This window comes from Anastrepha obliqua, chromosome 4 (genome assembly GCF_027943255.1).
Source record: "Anastrepha obliqua isolate idAnaObli1 chromosome 4, idAnaObli1_1.0, whole genome shotgun sequence".
Classification (NCBI taxonomy): Eukaryota; Metazoa; Arthropoda; class Insecta; order Diptera; family Tephritidae; genus Anastrepha; species Anastrepha obliqua.
The window spans coordinates 35,801,680-35,811,736 of NC_072895.1; positions in this window are offsets into that span (position 1 = coordinate 35,801,680).

Consider the following 10,057-nt stretch of genomic DNA (forward strand, 5'->3'; position numbering starts at 1 on the left):
AAATGCCATACAATTATCTACCAGATTATAATGCAAAAAATTTATTGCACCAATATTTCATTATCAAGGAGTAATTTCTCAATGAGCCATAGGTAGTTTTAGCGACTCACACATAAAATATTTCATTATAACGAAAAATACTTTGGAGAGCATCAAAATGAATGCCAACTAATCGGTAACTACTCTAAACAAAACAATTGATTTTCATAAGTAAGTATGGACAACCAATAGCACCCGAAATGATATCAATTACAAAACACACAGGCCCATAATCAAAGTCCAGAGTTAATGCCAGATTTAGTTAAACTGGGAGTAAATATTTAGAATTGGGTTTAGCATTATGTTTTAGTAAGAAACTCCTTTGACCAAATCTCTTATATTCCAATGCCAACTAACATTTACCTGTTAACTTTGAAAATTAAAAACGTCAGAAGAGCGAAAAGTAAGGAAATTTCGAATAAAGTTATGTATTTAATAATGTATTGATACATGCACACCTTTGTACAAGCAGCGTGACGTATTGCAGTTTTGTAATAAATTGCCAGTTTAAAGTGGTTAAAATTCCGTCTTGAGTTTTGTTTTGTTTTATATAAAACATTCTCGTCTAACTCAAATGGATTTGGGTGTCTCAATGTTTCATCTTTTATTATATCAAAATCTCATTCACTTCAAAATGGGATATTTATAATATTAATTTCCAGTATTTACTTCCCATCAAAGGGTGGTCAGATATTAGAGTAGTCATATATTATATCATATAACATTATATCATATAACACATATTAGAAATATATACACATACACATACATATATGTATGTACAATACATACATTGGACGTGATCATAATTTCAGAGCAATTTCAAATTCCATATTCACATAACTTTGCAAGCAGTAATTAATTGGTAGGAATCAAAGCCAACAAGCCTTCTTAGCCGGGTTGTGTCCAACTAAAAATCTAACTAGCAGCTCACGATCCGAACTAAACATGTGGTTGTTGTGTCGTTCTTGCGTTCACAAAGCAATTAAAATTCGTTCATTTTCGCATGCGCAACTCGATATTTAGGTACTACTCGTACCACATTCATTTCACACAGATAAGCGTGCGTGTGAATGTATGTATGCATATAAATATGCAGCTCTCTCAGTTCGCACCACGAATGTGCGCTTATGTGCACGGGTGGGACACAAAGATAAATGCTGCCGGACAGAATTGGGTTAAATATGCGCATGGCCGGTTGATTTAGGCCTACAAAGAAGCTTAGCTGGTTTGTGCAACAGCGAAAGGTGCTTGACAATGCAATGTAGATACGGTAAGGGTGGAAGGGGTGAGTTGACTGCATTACAAGGCCTCGACGCACGCAGTGCAATTCGCAATTCGTTTGTGTGTGAGTGGACGCTGCTGCGGCAGACAGGTTGGGCCTGCACTCAGCCAAGCATCAGCGAATGTTATGCAACTACTGCGTCCGTGTAGGCCTATGCCAAGTCTCGTAGATATTTGAATGATTTTGAAATCATGCAGCACGAAAGCAGCGGCACATGCGTTAACGAATTGAAATTGGCTGCAACAACAACGCTGCTGTCGCTAAAGCCAGCTTTAGAATATTTATATATGCACTTAGATCAGCTACGAACACCTCGATTGCAATGGATGACGTAGGAATATGATTTTGTGCATCATGCACGGGTATTCAAAAGTATATGCAAATTCGTGCTTCAGTATTAATGTCGATATACATATTTTGCGTATGAAAACTATCTGTTCTTCAATGACTGAAACAAAAAATATGTGCAAATTGAAGAAAGGAAAATAAATAAATATAAGCAACAATCTCTATACTATAAAGGTGAATGTCGGTACGTTGTCCGCGCATCACTACGAAACGACAACACCAAATGACGTAAATATTTTTATACATTCATATTTTCACCCACTGAAGGTTATAGGCATGTTTTTATGATGGAATTCTCTTCCCACAGCCCCCAGGCGGCGCCACCACTCTCATTCGTCACTAATAATCGAATATTTGCTTAAATTTAATCTAAAAAATCTTAGTTTTTCCTATTTCCCACTATTTATAGCACACTCTAGACTTCATAATCCGCATAAGCGGTTCAACTATGAACCAAATGCAAAGTTCAAAAACGGTTTGAGATAGAAAGTTAATAAAAATAATTTTGCTTGATATTTTTCTGATTGGTTGTTTTGATTTTATTCAACGAGGCATATCAACGGATGCCGGGTATTGTAATATAATATTATGGTTATTAACAAAAAATTATTTTCTATGAAATTCTTGTTTGTAATTCTTTTATATATAATACATATCCTAAAACCCTCAAAACTACTCCTACGCGAGCGGGGCCACGGGTTAAAGCTAGTTTATAGAATGAACTGTTTTCAATTTTAGTCGGTTACTTCATTATTGTATACAATAGAAATACTTATGCATAACTTCGTTCAACCTGAAGGTTAGTTGACCTACTCTAAAATAAAATGAATCGTGGTATACTCAATAAGCTACAGGCCATTGAGATATGTGTGAGGAAATGTTTCCGTCGAAAAATGAAAGGAATCCACATTTCCATTACTTTCAGATAGGCGGCATTGAAAGCCCTTCTATCAATTATACTCATTTGAAAAATGGTAGATGACTGCCTGAACCTTCTCAACATGTTAGGGAACTTCAACACAGTATTATTATATTGGGTACCTGGAGGTGGCCATCGTAGTCGAAGGGTTGGTTTGTGACAACCATTCGGGAGTGCGTAGGTTCGAATCTCCGCGCATGCAACCGTAATATGATAGAAAAAGTGTTTTCTTATAGCGGTTGCCACTCGGCAGGCAATGACAAACCTCCGAGTGTATGTATTTCTGCCATGAAAAAGATCCTCATAAAAAAGATTTGCCGTTCGGTGTCGGCTTAAAACTGTAGGCTCCTCCATTTGTGGAACAACATCAAGGCGCAACCACAAATAAGAGGAGGAGCACGGCCAAACACCCGAAAAGAGAGTAAGCGCCCAATATATGAGTATCTATATGAACTGTTTTCATTATTCAACATAGTCAAGGATTTATTCAAGTCTGAAAAATAGCCATTCGTTTCTGCAATCACCTCCTCGTTTTTGCCAATGATTGCTTCAAATTGGGGAAAACAAATGGTAGTCTGAGGGAGTTGAGCCTGGCGAATGGGGGGGAAGTGAACTGAGTTGGAGCCCTATATACATTAATTATGCGACCGCAAACACGAAGGCGTGCGCTGGTGCGTTGTCATGATGAAAAAGGAAAATCACTCGACTTCTTCTATTCAAATGAATGCCTAACACAAAGACATAGACCGATCTGGCTGAAACTTACTGTGTGTTCCTCCAAGAGATGCTGCTCAGTAAACATAACCCCAATACGCGACAGTAGTGCCATCTCTCTGACTCTGCACAGACTTTTTAATAATATGTACAAGGGAAGAATCTATTTGAAAATAAGCTTTTTTAATTAAAATATTTTAATTAGTCAATTTAAAGTCTTGTTTAATATTTGCAAATGTATAGAATATTATTCAAAAATATGTTTAATGCAGTTGGCCCCATTTGATAAAAGTTGGTTAATTAATGGATTTTTCATTTAATTTTTAGTTAATTTATTTCCCTTACAGATTAGGCGGTTAGAATTTGCCCGCGGTAATGGAAGCCTGCCGTAGGAGGCGACTAAAATCCACACCTCAGCCTATTAGTTATGAGTTAACTCAACGATAATAGGCTAAGCGAAGAAGTACAGAAACGGCTTGGTGACGATGGGAACACTGCCATCATTGGAGCATCTAACTACCTGGCAATGCATCAGAATATGCTCATGAGTCTAAGATCTAATGATTTCACATTTGCTTGCCGTGCTTGTGTGCCATTCCACATTTGGGGTTTGGTCCCACGTGCAAGTGATGGTAATATAACAGATACTCAATCTGCTTGCTAGCATATTCTTTTGGAGTCCAACCCAAGCAAGTCCCTTTCGACCGAGTCAAGGCGGTATAACTTTGACAGCGGTTTAAGCTAAATAGTTGAGATACCCGTGAGCCGAGAGCTGCATGACTGGTAGTGCCTAAATAACGGTGCTATTTCGAAGACCCTTTAGCCACAGTACAATTGGAGGAGGACTCAGAAAGTCCTGTGGACTTCACACTATTCAATTTCCAAACCCATAGTTCTGTTTAGCGATCATAGGGCGATCGGCACACGTGCGGAAAAGCTTGGTTTACCATTTAATCCCCATTGAAGAAGCTGTTGGGACCTTTCAGAGAAGGAGACTGTAAATGTCCGGGTTTGGCAGATAGACGATTTAGGTCACTGGGTGCTCCTTTCTTCGACAGTCTGTAACGTAAGATTGGTGCAGGTAGACTTTAGGGGCATAAAACCATACTGGCATTTCGATATTGCAAAATATTCCTGATTAAAAAGTTTATTTTTAAGCACGAAATCAAACAGCTTCGAAAAGGTACTTTGTATCACGATGGGTCTGTAATTGCGTATATTTCCTAGGGATTCAGAAAAACAGCGTTGCTTGTACATTTCCCGCCACCTTGCATTTAATAGGAGGTTTGATGAAGGACGAATCACTTAAAGTAGCTCTGTCTGATATGGAATATTTGTGATGGATTTGAGTAAAAGCAGTGCGTTTGCTCTTTTGCGTGACATTCGTTGCAGCTTCCACAAGAAGACGATGTGACTACAGGGTACGGCACTTGAAGTCTAACCAATTAAAAAGGCCATACATTTAGTTTGGAAAATTACTTCTATTCAATTCAAAGCAAAATATTTGTGAAAATAATACAAAATTAAAAATCAATTTACTGCTGCTCGATATGGCCACCTTTCGCCTTCACTATGGCCTTGAGACAGTGCAGAAACGAATCGCGAGCTGCCCGAATGTGACTTACAAGTATTTTGTCTCACTCGCGGACAATGGCTTTTTTCAGCACCTCGAGACTGGTGTGTCTTTCAGTTCGGACCTTGCTCTCCAAAATGGCCCAAAAAGAATAATCCATCGGATTCGGGTTAGGTGAATTTGAGAGCCATTGCGTGGACGTTATGAATTTCGGAACGTTGTTTTTTAGCAATTCTTAGATCACTCGAGCTTTGCGAGACGGTGCCGAGTTTTGTTGGAACGTGCATGGTCTGCCACCGAAATGTTTGTCTGCCCACGGCATCAAAGCAACCTCCAGAATACTTTCCCGATAATATTTCGCATTTACCTTAACGCCAGGCTCGATGAAAATAATTGTATAACGCCCATCTACGGTTACAGCGGCCCAAATCATTACCTGTGGCGGGCGCTGCTTCCTGGTGGCCAATCGATGACTCAAATTCATGTATAAACGGTCCAAATAAACCCTATCGTTTGGAGAGTTTACGAATTGTTCAATTTGAAACAATTTTTTGTCAGAAAACACAATGTTCGGAAATTGACCACTTGCGGCCAAGCAAATCAACTCCTCCGTTCTCTCAAGTCTGACTTATTGCGACTTTGTTGTGAGATAATGTGCCTTTTGGATCTTGTAAGGGTTGACTTTGAAATTATTTTTCAGTATGCGGTGGATGCTATGGTCAGATATTTCCATTTCACGTAGCGCTGCAGTCTTTTGATGACCACCTCCATGACGTTTCACAATGCTACCAGTATCAATTTAACGAGTAATGGTGCGATAAACAAAAACTTTATTCACCTTAAGGTGCTCGAGCTCATGAACAGTGAAATCCATTACTGATTTTCTTATTTCGCGTTTATTCTCGGCGAAATGCTTCCGGACGCTTGTAAATAATACTCTGGATTGTCATTTAGCCAACTAACAGACAGCTGATGTCCATGCATCAGCTGCGCGAGCGGGCTGAAATTGGTTACACTTCGAGTGCCGGACCCTGTAGAGTTAGAGCAATCAATGAATGAAAATTGGTAAATTAATTGAAACCTTACTAATTGCGAACTAAAAACAAGTAAAAAAGTGGTAAATTCGATATGGGCGGATCTTTATACACCCGCATCTTCAGTTGTTCAGTTGAAGGTTGTCGCATTTCTCGCCTATGAAATGTATAAGTACATATTGACCCCGAGCAATACTACAAAGTCCAATTACAACCTATTCGTAGTTAATTAACAGCTTTAAATCGCTATATTATATCTTAAAAATGGATGTGTGAAGAGCAAGTAGGTATGTATGCGCTAATGTATAGGATTTTATCCAGGTATTTATTACAATAAACGTATAATAAAGCAGTTGTAAACTAGGTCACGAGAACGAAGTAGACTAGAAGAACTCAATGAAAAGCAACAGGTACAATAACTTGCTCAGGGTCAGATGTTCATCTGTCCACTCGCTCGGGTCATTCCTGTCCATCCAACTTTCGCATCTTTCGAAACGTGTGAATTTTTTTATACTATTGAACGTACTTGCATTCGAAATATTTTAAAGAATATTACAGTTAAACTGTTTTTTTTATTTCTGTTATACAGCATAACATGTTAGTAAACAACTTTTGGAATATGCCGATCGACACAACGTAATAAAAATACAATAAAAGTTCAACCATCCGAAATGCGGTTCCGGTCCACCCAGTTGAGCTCGATTGCTTAACATTCATCATTTTTTTGATCGCAGGAGCAAACAGTAATATGTCCTATGTACGAGCATCCGTAATATGTATGTATACATGCATATGTATGTATGTAATCACAAAAAGTACAAGTACCTGTTAAATGATTAAATGAGACGCGCGTCCCATCGATGCAATGAAATGTTTCAGCATTTTGTGAACTTGAAATTCGAACAGGTCGACATAAATATGTGCAAGGCATATGCATACACCAACATACATACATATGTAGGTAATTGTAGACGAAACCTTGAATAATCGTCTCAAAAGTTTCGTATGTTTCATGTGTTGGGCACCCATAACCGCCAAAATTTTAAAAGTAATTACAAGTGTTCCTTCAATACCACAACTGAATGCATATATCTTTGTAAGAGCGCATCTAAATATGTATGGATGTGTGTGTATGTACATATGTAACAAGACTCGTACATCCTTGGCCGTGTTGCTCCTCTACTTTATAATGTGCGCGTTGCTGTTGTTCTACAAATGGAGCCAGCTATAGTTTTATGCCGCTTCCAAATGGCAGTCGGATTTTATGAAAAGCTTTTCGTTGCCACCAAACATTTTCAATGAGGTCACTTCGCCAAGAAATACCTTTTTCTATTATTTGATTTCTCATGTAAACAGTGGACATCGAACCCGTGACCAACTGATTGGTAGCCACGCAGCAACTCACTAGATTATGGCGGCCATTCAGTGTTGATATATGCATACATACATATGTATGTATGAAAGAATGCATGAATGTGTAACCTGTTCGTCGCAATGTCTGGTGCAGGTTATCGCAGGAGCTTCTCCGTGGCACGAAGACTTTGTTGTAGTGCAGCGTTAACGCAGTGAATGATAATTGCAATGTAGTTTTCGGCGATTCTTATTGAAATTGTGCGGGTGTGGTCACATTTGTCCTTGCCCGAATATATTTTTGTTGCAACAATTATGTTCATTAAATAAGCAGATACATATGTATGTATGTAAAGTGTTGCTACCTCACAAAAACCTCGTGTTCAGGCGTAGGAAGCATCCGTGCATGTACATACATACATACATATGTATATTTATGTATGTATAAGTAGAGATGTGTATTTTTGCTTGTTCCTATGCCATGTGCAGTGGCCCAGCTTATTTCATACAGGCGTACTACTAATTCAAATTTAATCACAGATTCTCGCTGTTTAATCGTAGTACGACGCCCCATTTTATATAAATTTGTATGACAATCACTTAACGATAAAAAAACACTAAAAATGGCCTAACGTATTCAATATTGTTGAATACTCGTTACAAAAACTAAAAAGCGAAATACCGCTAACCGAGCGACTATCTGTCGTCGCAATATTTTTTTTTTTTTTTTTATTATTATTTGCATTGTAACTAGTTAATAAATTATAAACTAACGAACAATTTGGATTTAATTTTGTACAATACAACTAAATTTAAAAATACTCTGCATCAGGCTTGCAGGGAAATGGGCTACTGCGTGAGTTGGTGCGGTTTTTTTCGTTTCAGCCTTTCTTTCCATTTAACGGGGTCAATTAGGGCTGAGGCTTCGCTATTTACATGGTGGCGTAGTCTGTCCATATGAGACTTAGCGTTGATGTTGATCGAAGTGGCAACTGATTCGATGCCAAGGTCGCGTTCGATATCGGTGTTACGGACGTACCAAGGTGCATTAACAGCGCATCGTAATACCTTATTTTGGAATCTTTGTATGGATTTTATGTTGGTTGAGCTTGAGCAGCCCCATAGCTGGATCCCATATGTCCAAATTGGTTTAAGCACCTGCTTATATAAAAGAATTTTATTGTATAGGGATAAGGCTGATTGGTTGCCCATAAGCCAGTACATATTTCTAAATCTGATATCTAACTCTTCTCTTTTCTTTTTAACGTGAGCATTCCATCTAAGCTTGGTATCTAGTGTCATACCTAAGTATTTGGCGGTGTTGTGATGCGGGATTTGTACGCCGTTTATATGTAGTGGCAGATATTTGATTTTCTTCTGTGTGAAGTCTAAATGAACCGATTTTGTTTCGTTTAGTTTTATGCGCCATTTAATGGTCCACTCGGAGATTTTATTTAAATAAATGTGTAGGTTTTTGATTGAGTCAATCTGAGTTTCTCCTACCGATAAGATGGCTGTGTCATCAGCAAAAGTTGCTGTGGAGCAATTTATGTCAATAGGTAGATCACAGGTAAAAAGAATATAAAGAATGGGCCCCAGCACGCTGCCCTGTGGGACGCCAGCTTTAATTTCCTTAAGTTCGGAATATGTGTCTTCGTATTTTATTCGGAAAAAACGATCGGATAAGTACGATTTTAGAACATTAAAATATTGTATTGGTAGAAGCGCATTTATTTTGTTGAGGAGCCCAATGTGGCAAACTTTGTCAAAGGCTTTAGACACGTCGAGAAAGACAGCAGAGCACACCTTTTTTTCTTCAAAGGCGTTTTCAATGATGCGAGTAATTCTGTGCACTTGATCGATGTGGCTGCATTCCGGCTATCCTCGACGTGTCATATGGCTTAAAGATGCCCTCGAGGTACTCAGCAAAAACATTAGCTTTTTCTTTGCTGCTTTTGTCCCAAGAACTGTGTTCTTTTTTGATTGGTGGGTACTGTGTTACTGGCTGTGAAAAGTTTTTTGTACATTTCCAGAACGAGTAATCAGTGCTGCGTTCGTTCGATAAGCTCTTTAGATACGTACTCAGAGATCTGTTTTTAAAATCTTTTATTTTCCTGGAAATTTCTTTCGTAATTTTATTTAGTCGTTTTTTGTCGGAGGGAGATCTTGTTTGCTGCCATCGTCTTCGTAATTTGCGTTTTTCTGCGACCATATCTTTAATATCTTTGGTATATTTATGACCTGATGTGACAAACTTTTTTTCCGAAGTGCTACTCCAGGCTGCCAGTTGTATAATGCAATATAACCAAGTGCGTGCATGAAAGAAGCTGTGAGCAAAGATTTTGCTTTGTGGGTGCGTTTCAAACCCTAGAGTGAGTGGGGGACTGTATTTCCACAAATTCTATTCTGCTCAGAAATTAATTAATAATTAAACTCTGCAATAAGAAATTCTCTATATTGTAAGGCTGAGTACATAAAACAAGTTAGTCTTTCCCAATTGTGGTTATTAAGTAGCACATGGGCTAAAAAGTCTCAGGCCTAACATATAGATGGCACTCCTTTTATTTCGCTCACCTCTTTTTCAGTTAGTACTAACCTTAAAAAGACATTAGTTCGTGAGTTATTGCATTCCTTTTTTAATTTTACACTGCTTCTTGATAGGAAAAAATACCGTTCAAGCGAAGCATTGACTTGGAAAGTGTTTTGGGGAATCCGCTTCATCAGAAAGAACAATAAAACGATGGTTTGCTGACTTCAAACGTGGTCGTAGAGACACCGACGATGCATAACGCGGT